General features: G+C 39.0%; 1 pseudogene; it reads right to left on the bottom strand.

The window, feature by feature from the left end:
* Positions 1-1,914: 1,914 nt before the first annotated feature.
* LOC108384550 (short transmembrane mitochondrial protein 1-like) lies at positions 1,915-2,059 on the bottom strand (annotated as a pseudogene).
* Between the last annotated feature and the right edge of the window lie 4,060 nt (positions 2,060-6,119).

Raw genomic sequence — 6,119 nt, 5'->3', positions numbered from 1 at the left:
GACTCGGCACCACTCCACAGCACCTATAATCAAGGATTCCCCAGTGGGCTGTCATTATTTCTCTCCCCTGACTCTAAGCTCCCTGACTGATGGTATCATGTCTTTGTTGCCCACAGTGCCCAATACACTGTAAGCACAAAGTAAGTGCTTGCTGAATGCATACATGCATGAAAAGGAGATTGGGTGAAATGCCCAAAGGAACTCCAACTCAGATAACCATTATATAAAGCCCTGAAATTAAAGACCAAAAGAATACCGTCTACAATATTACAAATGCAGTCATTTGACTAGGTATTTCTAAACTTCAGATAACAATAATAAATGCTAGAGCGTTCAATAAATTGTTGAGGACGTGTTTAAAGACACAAGTTAGTGGGGAACTTACAACCTGAAATAAATACAGCCCTTGGTTTTGAAGCAAATGAACACCATTTATCTAATGAAGTCAGATTATTATCCTATTGAGATTTAGATATTGATTGATCTTTGGAATGAAGTATTTGGGTTCAATAATTCTCCCTTTCTGGAAAACCATTATCTTCAACATCACATCTTATCCCTTCATATACAATGATAAGTCACCATAGTAATTATTTCTATACACACAGAGAAATCCACTTAAGACTTTCATCTCTTCCCACAGTTGATCAGTTAACCTGCCTTCCCAGCCCATTTGCTTTGCAAGTGGGAACTTCACTCTGACTTCTTTCTTTTGACATATGTCTTAAAGTTTCATTCATTACTTCATTGTGCAAACATTTTATGAAAGTCCTATCAGGTGTGAGGCTCAGTGTTATACAAAAATTAATAAACAAAGGCCTCTGTCTTCATGGATCTATGGTTTAGTAATAGATACAAAATTAAACTTAAATTAAAAAGATGAATGCAGATAAGAGGTTTAGATGCCTTTAAGTTTAGAGAATGGTAAGACAGTTAAAAGATTGGTTTAAAGTGTTTTTTGACATGCTTGTTTTCAGTGAATATCATACCTGATCAATTTCCCCTTTTTGCTATACCTACCAGGATGCTCAGAACCAATTTTTGTGGTCCACTTCTAGCTATATTATAGTGTGACCTAGAGTATGAATTTTTTAATGTAAACACATTTTTAATGTGAAAAGGCATAAAACTCCCTGTATAGACAACTTGTCAATTTTTTAATGTAAATACATTTTTAATGTGAAAAGGCATAAAACTCCCTGTATAGACAACTTGTCATTTTCCATCATGTAATGTCAAATACACCTGTAATCCCTTAAAATAAGTATGATTCCTTTGAACAAAAAGAACCAGATCAAATACAGTACTAAGGAAAAACATGCATACTAGACGATGAAGTCTACTGAGGACAAAAGCCATTATTTTATATATTTTTAAAATTCTCCAGTTCCTGACAGGGATCTCAAAATACAGTTTCTCAGTTAATGAATAGCAAATTGATTTATTGATTAAACTAGCAATTATAGAGCTTCCTGACAACAGTAGGAAATAAATGGATAATTCAGCCGAAACTAGCTTCTAGATTCTAATTTTAACTACTTTGAAACAAGGTATCAAATATTTAAACATCCATTACTATTGCTAACCTTTGAAATCAGCATTATTAATTCTGATTGGCTATATAAAACTCATAAATTTGTCTTCTGAAAACAGGTAATGAAATCCCAAAGAATAAGGCAGAGACTAGTGATTACAGTCATGTCTACCATCTAGCACCATCATACCAGTCTTAGGACCTCCAAACAGCAGGAAGGAGGAAGGGAAGAGGTGAGGATGTTGGAAATACAAGGGTAATTCTGAATTTGTGGTCCCACCTAGGGACCACTTTAAAATAAAAGCTTTTGGTTCAGATGGTAAAGGAGGCCCTCAAGAATAGTAGAATCAGTATATCCAGAAGGTGTGCTAGAGTCAGCCTCATGAACTGGGGGGTTTCTTCTTGGCATCTAAGTCCTTTTTAATTTCTTTAAGATTTTTTAGCCAGGTTGGGTGTGGCACAGTTCAGAGCCAGATACATGCCAACCAGTTCGCCAAAAGTAAATCCGAGCAGGAACTGGAGCATTTTGTTGACAAGGAGGGTGCAAAGGCTACAGCATGAATTTGATGTATCTATGGAACATCTGATCTTTTTTCTCATTTTACCACTTTTGCTTTCCCTTCACCTGCTCTTTATTTTATTCTATTTTTACTTTTGTTTTGTTGCATGTATCTCTGTAAGCCATCTAAAAATACATTTGAAGTGAAGTGGGACATAACTAATAATACTAAAAATAATTCTGATAAAGGCACTGTAAAGGGAACTGTAGAATTTTTTGCACCTGTGCATTTGGAGCAGTAACATTTTTTCAGGGTTGTATCATTTTGCTAAAAATTGCAAAGATTATTAATTAAAGAGGAGCTATTTATATATTTTTATTCAGAGCATACTGTTTTACACACCCTCATTTGAATTGTTTGGTATGATCATAGAGATTCATATAAAGGAAAAACAAAATAACTTATTGTAGGATTTGTAAACACTAAATGTGTGATCTGTGCTCACTCACACATCCTAAACTGCAGAAAATAAAATTACATTATATAAAGGAAATCTACATAAAAGGAAAAGGCAATGTACATAGAGGTAATCTGCATTAATGTCTAAGTGAATCAATGAACAAACGAAGTTTTTTGATCCCACATCACAGCTAGAGTCCTGTGGAAACCATTTGGCCCTGGTGAGATGTTTTATATGCCGACTTCAGATCGATCCTCAAATCAGTCCTGAAGACTTGGCCTATTCTCCCCCATTTCACAGAGAATAAGCAAAGACCTGACAAGGTTAAGTAGCAATACAATAAGCACTATTCTCAGTGCTTGGTAGGTGCTGGCTCATTAATCTTCTCACAAAACCTATGTGACATGGTTTATTTATTTTTATCCTCGTTTTATAATCGAAGAGATAAGGAACAGAGATATTATATACATTGTCCAAAGTTGTACAGTTAGTGGGGAAGATGGGATTCAAACTTGGAGCAGTCTGACTCCAGAGTCTGTGCCCTTAACTACCAAACTAAGAAATTCCCCCAGATTTATTTTGCTTAACAGACGGCAGACATTCATATCTATACCAAAGGTTACACTCTTTAATTTATACATGCTGCCTTAGGATTCAGGTCAAACAATACCTACTTTTTTCACCTTTTTTTGTCAGATTCTGACAGAATTAGTTGTTCCTTATCCTGGATCTTCCTAGCACCCTCTCTCTTTCTCTCATTTATATACATACATGCATATGTACATAATTGTACTTTCCATATTTTCTTTTGTATGTTTACCTTTAAGATAATATTTTCTTAAATGCAGGGATAACTTGATAATTAAATGATTTTGATTAAATATATCTTGAAAGCATAAATGAATCAACAAGTGAACAATTGAAAAGCCCCATAACAGACACCTCTGGTCTATTAAAATTTTATCAATGCCTGAAATTTTGCAATTAGAGATTCATTATTTTGGCTTAAATCCTCTTATCTCTTGGAAAGATCTTGGAAAGGGTTGAAATGTTAATTGGTATCTGTCTTTCATGTTTTAGTATAAAAATAAAGCCCTTTCCTGAGAATAGTTTTGATGGTGCAAAGTATAAATAGAACAACAAGAAACTGATTCCTTGATAGTCACCAGAGATAACCTCTGAAAGAAGTTAAGGACAGCTGAGGCAGGTAGTAGAAAACTAATTGTGTACACTCTAGGCCTTTCTTTTTTGGCCTGGCCTTTATTAACATTCTCATCTAAAGAAATATCATCTGCAAATAAAACCCTCCTCTGAATAAGGGAAGTGAGAGATGACAAACTGGAGATGCTAAATAGATTAAATAGGTCCTTAAGATGCCCAGGGTCGTAACCTATGATATCCCAACCTGGGTAGGCAGCAGAATCACAGGGTGGGGCACTTGGAAACTTACCTTACCTGTGCCCCAACCCTAATAAATGTCATCTGAATCTCCACAGGCTAAAGAAATAAAAACAAAACCCACCCCGTGTGATTCTAACCTAAGATTACCAAGCAACTTAATCTGCTCGGTAACCTCAAGCAGATGTACTTCCTTTTTTTTTAAGTTTTTTACTAAGATATGATTAATATACACTCTTATGAAGGTCTCACATGAAAAAACAATGTGGTTACTACATTTACCCATATTATCAAGTCCCCACCCATACCCCAATGCAGTCACTGTCCATCAGTGCAGCAAGATGCCAGAGATCCACTATGTCCCTTCTCTGTGATACACTGTTCTCCCCATGATCCCCCACACCATGTGTACTAAACATAATACCCCTCAGTCCCCTTCTCCCTCCCTCCCACACCCCTCCCCTTTGGTAACCACTAGTTCATTCTTGGAGTCTCTGAGTCTGCTGCCATTTTGTTCCTTCAGTTTAAGCAGATGTACTTTCACAAGCTAGTTTTAGGACCCGATCACTATACTCAACAGGGACTGGGGGTGGTCTAGCTCTTCAAGTTTCTACCTTTCAATACCAACTTCAATCCTTAAATCCCTGTAGCAGTGGTATTGCTTGGGGTAGAGACTGGACCAGGGCCAGCTTCCTGGGCAGGTGACCTGTGTGCAGTCAGTCACATGGGGCCCACAGTTAGGATTCTGCACTTCCTTTGATGTGATCAGCTTCCTGAAATTCTTCATAATTTGTTAAGAAAGGACCCAAGTTTTTATTCTGTACTGGCCCAGTGAATTAGACGCCAATCTAGGGTGGCATTTATTCAATGTAAGGGAATGTGGTGGAACACTGGTGAAAAAGAGTGATCCGCAAATTTTTGAGACCCAGTTAACTAGATGAAAATGAAGCCATCGGCGAAGATGTCACTAAACATCCAAAGGATTCTTTAGCAAGTCGGTTCACTCGGTGGGTTTATCCTGATTTTTTAAAAAAGAAAAGCCTTGGATAGATGGTCCTCTATCACATCCAGCTCTCGTACTATAGCAGAAACTGCGCTCTGTTCAGCAAAACCTGTTTCCTTTCTTTCTCCCTCCATGCACAGGAAGACTACACCCTCACCATCCCTTGTAAGAAGGTGTGGAGACGTGTCGTTTGCTCAGGCTGCGGTAAATACTGCAGCCCAGCTGGCTTAAACAATGGAGATTTACTTTTCTCACAGTTCTGGAGGCCAGAGGTTTGAGATCAAGAGTTAGTAGGGGTGGCTTCTTCGGAGGCCCATCTTTTTCGCTTATAGATGGTCGTCCTCTCCCTGGGTCTCCACATGGTCTTCACTCTGTATGTCTGCGTCCAAATTTCCCCTTTTTATAAGGACACCAGGCATACTAGATTAAAGCTCACCCTAATGACCTCATCTTAATTTAATTATCCTTTAAAGACGATATCTCCAAACACAGTCACCTTCTGAGCTATTGGGGGTTAAGACTTCAACATACGGCTTTTGAATGGATGTGATTCAGCCAGTAACACCAGGTGATGGAGTTTCAACCCATAAAATACGGGTGGGAGTCACAGATGTCACTTTCAGGACAAGTCTATGGACACTTGCACACTTCGGCCCCCTTTCGCCTTCTGCTGAAGACCCACGACCCACAAGGCTGAAGGTAGCCTGGGTCCCTGAGCCACCGCTTCAGAGAAGAGCCCCTCCACCAGAAACGCCCATGAGAAATGTGACGGGGCTAAGAAACAAGCTGTTCCTGGGTTAGTAACTGCAATCTGCGGGCTCACCTAACACAGTGCCCAGTGCAATTGTAGCTAAACTAATCACTCCCTGCGGATTCAGAGAGACTGAGATACACGTTCGCTTCACTTCTTAAGCAGCTACCAGTTAATAAGCACCTACTCAGCCTTCAGAGCCTTGTTAGGCGCCATGGGGCACAAAGAAATAAAAGGCCTGGTGCCTGCCCTCAATACTGCGGGGAAGTACAGAACATAAAACACCATTAAATGCTGAAATGTAGAGAAATGCCCCAGGTTAAAGTTTTTAAAAAGCGGTTTGTCCACGAAGGCTGATGGAGTCAGAAAGGCTTCCTGTGATGAGCTGCTGAACGTTGACCTTGGCTTGAAGCCTGAAGGGAACTGGGGTCATTGAAGGGTGTCCCCGGAGGGGAGACGGTCATGCAGGGAAT

The sequence above is a fragment of the Manis javanica genome, chromosome 4 (genome assembly GCF_040802235.1).
Source record: "Manis javanica isolate MJ-LG chromosome 4, MJ_LKY, whole genome shotgun sequence".
In the NCBI taxonomy this organism is placed as follows: Eukaryota; Metazoa; Chordata; class Mammalia; order Pholidota; family Manidae; genus Manis; species Manis javanica.
Note: the sequence above shows the minus strand (reverse complement) of the source record. Positions and strands in the feature narration are given on the sequence as shown.